Raw genomic sequence first — 7,500 nt, forward strand, 5'->3', positions numbered from 1 at the left:
GGGGCACGTGGGGTTTGAATGGAGCCGGGTTGGGCAAGGTTGGGGGGGCGGGCCGCTGGCGGCAGAGGGAGTGGAAGGGAGGGCGAAGGGCAAGGAAAGGAAAAGAAAAGGAGAAAAGCCTACAGCACCCGGTATTCCCAGGCGGTCTCCCATCCAAGTACTAACCAGGCCCGACCCTGCTTAGCTTCCGAGATCAGACGAGATCGGGCGCGTTCAGGGTGGTATGGCCGTAGACGCCTGTGGCTGCCGCTCGGTGCCCCAAGAGCCTGCTCCGCCCCTCCCAGCCCCAGCCCCAGCCCCAGCCCCAGCCCCAGCCCAGCCCCTGCCGAGCGATTGTCAGCCCTCCTCGCCTGGCCTGTGCCTGGTGCCTGCCTGCCTGCCTGCCTGCCTGCCTGCCAGCACGCCCAGGGGACAAGATGCCTCCGGCACCCTGGAGCCGCGGAAGTCCGCGCGCTCTCCCGTCCCGGGACTCTCCTGCCGCGCCGCCGCTTGGCTCCCGGGATGGCAACGGGGTGGGTCGGGGCGCCGGGGGCGAGGCCCGAGGTGTTCTCAGAGCGCCCCCCAACCCCCCCGCCCTCCGCGGGGAGCACAACCCGCCCACTGGCCTTTCCTCCTCTCCCCGCCGCCGGGCTCAAAGCCCACCGGAAGCCTCGGGCGCCACCACAGACCATCATCACCATCCCAACCCCGTGGCCCTTCCTCCGCCACCCTTCCCCTCCCCACCCAGCGACACCAGGACCTGATCGAGAGACACCAGGGGCCGGCTCGCAATACGCAGACACACAGACACACAGGGAAAGACAGAGAGACACGGAGTGGGGGAACACTTAGGGGACACACTGGACGGGAGAGACGGGGAGGGACAGAGTGTGTGTGTGTGTGTGTGTGTGTGTGTGTGTGTGTGTGTGTCTGTGTGTCTCTGTGTGTGTGTGTGTGTGTGTCTGTGTGTGTGACAGAGAGAAAGAGAGAGAGAGATTAGATTATCCAACACACAGACCCTCTCACACCCCAGCACAGACACGCAGACCCCGACCCGGATGCGGACGGGGACAGGGACAGGGACAGAGACCCAGGTGCACACAGGTGACACACACCCACACACAGGGACACACAGGACGCTGTGTGGGCGCGGCAGCTAGCCCACGGGAGGGCGGTCGCGCTTGGGCGCGCTTTGGGCAAGGCGGCCGCGCCCTGGAGCTGCCATAGGAGCCCTCCCTCGGAGCCCGAGGACTTGCAGCCCAGGTGGCGGGAATCCCGATGGGCGGCCATTCCTGCCCAGCACCCCTCTGGCGTGGGGGCGTGCGAGGCATTCTTTCTTTTGCCCCGTCCTTTATTTTCTGGTGGCCCTTGTGGCCGTGGTGCGGGGCGCCCCGGGGTCTCGCTGAGGGAGCGAGCCTCGCTGTTCCGCTGAGACGGGGCGCGGAGTCGGGTGCCCACGGGGCCTGAGGCCCCGGGCGGTTGGCCATCTCGTGTCCTGTGCGCACGGAGCACGGACGCCCGGGCCCAGGGGCAAAGGGACGGTGACCGGTGCGAAGGAGGGCCATGCCCTTCTGGCGGGAGCGCAGCCCAGGGCTGGTGGGGAGAAGGTGTAGGCGGGCCCAGGCAGGAGGCGGGGCCGGCAGGCGGTTGGCCCGGGGCGCTGCGGTGGGCGGGCGGCCCAAGCGAACTGCTAGGGGCTCGGGAGAGGAGAGGGCCCGGAGGCAGGGAGGAGGCCGAGAACCCAGGGAGCGCACGCCTGCAGAGGCGGGGTCACGGCCCGCCCGGGGCTCCCGCGGTTCCTCTCGCCCGGGCCGCTTTCCCTCCACCCCCCTCCGCCGCCTCCGCCTCCGCTCGCGCCGCCCCCTGAGCGCCCACCGCCCTGCACACCAGCCCCCAGCCCGCACCCCGGGATAGGCTGTGGGCGTTCCTGGGGCTTGGAGGTGGAAGCGCTGGGCTGTGGGCGCCTGGCTGTGCCACGGGCACCCGCAGAGGGCCAGGGTTCCGCGTTGCGCTGCGCGTGTGGCGTGTGGCGTGTGGCGAGCGGGTCGGGCCCACCACGCATGGCCTGTGGTGAGGTGGGGGCACGTGGGGTTTGAATGGAGCCGGGTTGGGCAAGGTTGGGGGGGCGGGCCGCTGGCGGCAGAGGGAGTGGAAGGGAGGGCGAAGGGCAAGGAAAGGAAAAGAAAAGGAGAAAAGCCTACAGCACCCGGTATTCCCAGGCGGTCTCCCATCCAAGTACTAACCAGGCCCGACCCTGCTTAGCTTCCGAGATCAGACGAGATCGGGGGCGTTCAGGGTGGTATGGCCGTAGACGCCTGTGGCTGCCGCTCGGTGCCCCAAGAGCCTGCTCCGCCCCTCCCAGCCCCAGCCCCAGCCCCAGCCCCAGCCCAGCCCCTGCCGAGCGATTGTCAGCCCTCCTCGCCTGGCCTGTGCCTGGTGCCTGCCTGCCTGCCTGCCTGCCTGCCTGCCAGCACGCCCAGGGGACAAGATGCCTCCGGCACCCTGGAGCCGCGGAAGTCCGCGCGCTCTCCCGTCCCGGGACTCTCCTGCCGCGCCGCCGCTTGGCTCCCGGGATGGCAACGGGGTGGGTCGGGGCGCCGGGGGCGAGGCCCGAGGTGTTCTCAGAGCGCCCCCCAACCCCCCCGCCCTCCGCGGGGAGCACAACCCGCCCACTGGCCTTTCCTCCTCTCCCCGCCGCCGGGCTCAAAGCCCACCGGAAGCCTCGGGCGCCACCACAGACCATCATCACCATCCCAACCCCGTGGCCCTTCCTCCGCCACCCTTCCCCTCCCCACCCAGCGACACCAGGACCTGATCGAGAGACACCAGGGGCCGGCTCGCAATACGCAGACACACAGACACACAGGGAAAGACAGAGAGACACGGAGTGGGGGAACACTTAGGGGACACACTGGACGGGAGAGACGGGGAGGGACAGAGTGTGTGTGTGTGTGTGTGTGTGTGTGTCTGTGTGTCTGTGTGTCTCTGTGTGTGTGTGTGTGTGTGTCTGTGTGTGTGACAGAGAGAAAGAGAGAGAGAGATTAGATTATCCAACACACAGACCCTCTCACACCCCAGCACAGACACGCAGACCCCGACCCGGATGCGGACGGGGACAGGGACAGGGACAGAGACCCAGGTGCACACAGGTGACACACACCCACACACAGGGACACACAGGACGCTGTGTGGGCGCGGCAGCTAGCCCACGGGAGGGCGGTCGCGCTTGGGCGCGCTTTGGGCAAGGCGGCCGCGCCCTGGAGCTGCCATAGGAGCCCTCCCTCGGAGCCCGAGGACTTGCAGCCCAGGTGGCGGGAATCCCGATGGGCGGCCATTCCTGCCCAGCACCCCTCTGGCGTGGGGGCGTGCGAGGCATTCTTTCTTTTGCCCCGTCCTTTATTTTCTGGTGGCCCTTGTGGCCGTGGTGCGGGGCGCCCCGGGGTCTCGCTGAGGGAGCGAGCCTCGCTGTTCCGCTGAGACGGGGCGCGGAGTCGGGTGCCCACGGGGCCTGAGGCCCCGGGCGGTTGGCCATCTCGTGTCCTGTGCGCACGGAGCACGGACGCCCGGGCCCAGGGGCAAAGGGACGGTGACCGGTGCGAAGGAGGGCCATGCCCTTCTGGCGGGAGCGCAGCCCAGGGCTGGTGGGGAGAAGGTGTAGGCGGGCCCAGGCAGGAGGCGGGGCCGGCAGGCGGTTGGCCCGGGGCGCTGCGGTGGGCGGGCGGCCCAAGCGAACTGCTAGGGGCTCGGGAGAGGAGAGGGCCCGGAGGCAGGGAGGAGGCCGAGAACCCAGGGAGCGCACGCCTGCAGAGGCGGGGTCACGGCCCGCCCGGGGCTCCCGCGGTTCCTCTCGCCCGGGCCGCTTTCCCTCCACCCCCCTCCGCCGCCTCCGCCTCCGCTCGCGCCGCCCCCTGAGCGCCCACCGCCCTGCACACCAGCCCCCAGCCCGCACCCCGGGATAGGCTGTGGGCGTTCCTGGGGCTTGGAGGTGGAAGGGCTGGGCTGTGGGCGCCTGGCTGTGCCACGGGCACCCGCAGAGGGCCAGGGTTCCGCGTTGCGCTGCGCGTGTGGCGTGTGGCGTGTGGCGAGCGGGTCGGGCCCACCACGCATGGCCTGTGGTGAGGTGGGGGCACGTGGGGTTTGAATGGAGCCGGGTTGGGCAAGGTTGGGGGGGCGGGCCGCTGGCGGCAGAGGGAGTGGAAGGGAGGGCGAAGGGCAAGGAAAGGAAAAGAAAAGGAGAAAAGCCTACAGCACCCGGTATTCCCAGGCGGTCTCCCATCCAAGTACTAACCAGGCCCGACCCTGCTTAGCTTCCGAGATCAGACGAGATCGGGCGCGTTCAGGGTGGTATGGCCGTAGACGCCTGTGGCTGCCGCTCGGTGCCCCAAGAGCCTGCTCCGCCCCTCCCAGCCCCAGCCCCAGCCCCAACCCCAGCCCCAGCCCAGCCCCTGCCGAGCGATTGTCAGCCCTCCTCGCCTGGCCTGTGCCTGGTGCCTGCCTGCCTGCCTGCCTGCCTGCCTGCCAGCACGCCCAGGGGACAAGATGCCTCCGGCACCCTGGAGCCGCGGAAGTCCGCGCGCTCTCCCGTCCCGGGACTCTCCTGCCGCGCCGCCGCTTGGCTCCCGGGATGGCAACGGGGTGGGTCGGGGCGCCGGGGGCGAGGCCCGAGGTGTTCTCAGAGCGCCCCCCAACCCCCCCGCCCTCCGCGGGGAGCACAACCCGCCCACTGGCCTTTCCTCCTCTCCCCGCCGCCGGGCTCAAAGCCCACCGGAAGCCTCGGGCGCCACCACAGACCATCATCACCATCCCAACCCCGTGGCCCTTCCTCCGCCACCCTTCCCCTCCCCACCCAGCGACACCAGGACCTGATCGAGAGACACCAGGGGCCGGCTCGCAATACGCAGACACACAGACACACAGGGAAAGACAGAGAGACACGGAGTGGGGGAACACTTAGGGGACACACTGGACGGGAGAGACGGGGAGGGACAGAGTGTGTGTGTGTGTGTGTGTGTGTGTGTGTGTGTGTGTGTGTCTGTGTGTCTCTGTGTCTGTGTGTGTGTGTGTCTGTGTGTGTGACAGAGAGAAAGAGAGAGAGAGATTAGATTATCCAACACACAGACCCTCTCACACCCCAGCACAGACACGCAGACCCCGACCCGGATGCGGACGGGGACAGGGACAGGGACAGAGACCCAGGTGCACACAGGTGACACACACCCACACACAGGGACACACAGGACGCTGTGTGGGCGCGGCAGCTAGCCCACGGGAGGGCGGTCGCGCTTGGGCGCGCTTTGGGCAAGGCGGCCGCGCCCTGGAGCTGCCATAGGAGCCCTCCCTCGGAGCCCGAGGACTTGCAGCCCAGGTGGCGGGAATCCCGATGGGCGGCCATTCCTGCCCAGCACCCCTCTGGCGTGGGGGCGTGCGAGGCATTCTTTCTTTTGCCCCGTCCTTTATTTTCTGGTGGCCCTTGTGGCCGTGGTGCGGGGCGCCCCGGGGTCTCGCTGAGGGAGCGAGCCTCGCTGTTCCGCTGAGACGGGGCGCGGAGTCGGGTGCCCACGGGGCCTGAGGCCCCGGGCGGTTGGCCATCTCGTGTCCTGTGCGCACGGAGCACGGACGCCCGGGCCCAGGGGCAAAGGGACGGTGACCGGTGCGAAGGAGGGCCATGCCCTTCTGGCGGGAGCGCAGCCCAGGGCTGGTGGGGAGAAGGTGTAGGCGGGCCCAGGCAGGAGGCGGGGCCGGCAGGCGGTTGGCCCGGGGCGCTGCGGTGGGCGGGCGGCCCAAGCGAACTGCTAGGGGCTCGGGAGAGGAGAGGGCCCGGAGGCAGGGAGGAGGCCGAGAACCCAGGGAGCGCACGCCTGCAGAGGCGGGGTCACGGCCCGCCCGGGGCTCCCGCGGTTCCTCTCGCCCGGGCCGCTTTCCCTCCACCCCCCTCCGCCGCCTCCGCCTCCGCCTCCGCTCGCGCCGCCCCCTGAGCGCCCACCGCCCTGCACACCAGCCCCCAGCCCGCACCCCGGGATAGGCTGTGGGCGTTCCTGGGGCTTGGAGGTGGAAGGGCTGGGCTGTGGGCGCCTGGCTGTGCCACGGGCACCCGCAGAGGGCCAGGGTTCCGCGTTGCGCTGCGCGTGTGGCGTGTGGCGTGTGGCGAGCGGGTCGGGCCCACCACGCATGGCCTGTGGTGAGGTGGGGGCACGTGGGGTTTGAATGGAGCCGGGTTGGGCAAGGTTGGGGGGGCGGGCCGCTGGCGGCAGAGGGAGTGGAAGGGAGGGCGAAGGGCAAGGAAAGGAAAAGAAAAGGAGAAAAGCCTACAGCACCCGGTATTCCCAGGCGGTCTCCCATCCAAGTACTAACCAGGCCCGACCCTGCTTAGCTTCCGAGATCAGACGAGATCGGGCGCGTTCAGGGTGGTATGGCCGTAGACGCCTGTGGCTGCCGCTCGGTGCCCCAAGAGCCTGCTCCGCCCCTCCCAGCCCCAGCCCCAGCCCCAGCCCCAGCCCCAGCCCAGCCCCTGCCGAGCGATTGTCAGCCCTCCTCGCCTGGCCTGTGCCTGGTGCCTGCCTGCCTGCCTGCCTGCCTGCCTGCCAGCACGCCCAGGGGACAAGATGCCTCCGGCACCCTGGAGCCGCGGAAGTCCGCGCGCTCTCCCGTCCCGGGACTCTCCTGCCGCGCCGCCGCTTGGCTCCCGGGATGGCAACGGGGTGGGTCGGGGCGCCGGGGGCGAGGCCCGAGGTGTTCTCAGAGCGCCCCCCAACCCCCCCGCCCTCCGCGGGGAGCACAACCCGCCCACTGGCCTTTCCTCCTCTCCCCGCCGCCGGGCTCAAAGCCCACCGGAAGCCTCGGGCGCCACCACAGACCATCATCACCATCCCAACCCCGTGGCCCTTCCTCCGCCACCCTTCCCCTCCCCACCCAGCGACACCAGGACCTGATCGAGAGACACCAGGGGCCGGCTCGCAATACGCAGACACACAGACACACAGGGAAAGACAGAGAGACACGGAGTGGGGGAACACTTAGGGGACACACTGGACGGGAGAGACGGGGAGGGACAGAGTGTGTGTGTGTGTGTGTGTGTGTGTGTGTGTGTGTCTGTGTGTCTCTGTGTGTGTGTGTGTGTGTGTCTGTGTGTGTGACAGAGAGAAAGAGAGAGAGAGATTAGATTATCCAACACACAGACCCTCTCACACCCCAGCACAGACACGCAGACCCCGACCCGGATGCGGACGGGGACAGGGACAGGGACAGAGACCCAGGTGCACACAGGTGACACACACCCACACACAGGGACACACAGGACGCTGTGTGGGCGCGGCAGCTAGCCCACGGGAGGGCGGTCGCGCTTGGGCGCGCTTTGGGCAAGGCGGCCGCGCCCTGGAGCTGCCATAGGAGCCCTCCCTCGGAGCCCGAGGACTTGCAGCCCAGGTGGCGGGAATCCCGATGGGCGGCCATTCCTGCCCAGCACCCCTCTGGCGTGGGGGCGTGCGAGGCATTCTTTCTTTTGCCCCGTCCTTTATTTTCTGG

At 69.4% G+C, this 7,500-nt stretch overlaps 4 non-coding genes across 4 annotated transcripts; all 4 read right to left on the reverse strand.

Moving 5' to 3' along the window:
• Window positions 1-116: 116 nt before the first annotated feature.
• LOC148109823 (5S ribosomal RNA) lies at window positions 117-235 on the reverse strand. Its single transcript, XR_015725065.1, has one exon. It is a non-coding gene; the product is annotated as a 5S ribosomal RNA (ribosomal RNA).
• Window positions 236-2,173: 1,938 nt separating this feature from the next.
• Window positions 2,174-2,292, reverse strand: LOC148109824 (5S ribosomal RNA). Its single transcript, XR_015725046.1, has one exon. It is a non-coding gene; the product is annotated as a 5S ribosomal RNA (ribosomal RNA).
• A 1,926-nt stretch (window positions 2,293-4,218) lies between these two features.
• On the reverse strand, window positions 4,219-4,337 carry LOC148109825 (5S ribosomal RNA). The gene has a single exon (XR_015725066.1). It is a non-coding gene; the product is annotated as a 5S ribosomal RNA (ribosomal RNA).
• Window positions 4,338-6,281: 1,944 nt separating this feature from the next.
• Window positions 6,282-6,400, reverse strand: LOC148109826 (5S ribosomal RNA). Its single transcript, XR_015725067.1, has one exon. It is a non-coding gene; the product is annotated as a 5S ribosomal RNA (ribosomal RNA).
• Between the last annotated feature and the right edge of the window lie 1,100 nt (window positions 6,401-7,500).

Source organism: Ursus americanus, chromosome 6, assembly GCF_024610735.1.
Source record: "Ursus americanus isolate L20-20 chromosome 6, mUrsAme1.1.p, whole genome shotgun sequence".
NCBI classification, from domain to species: Eukaryota; Metazoa; Chordata; class Mammalia; order Carnivora; family Ursidae; genus Ursus; species Ursus americanus.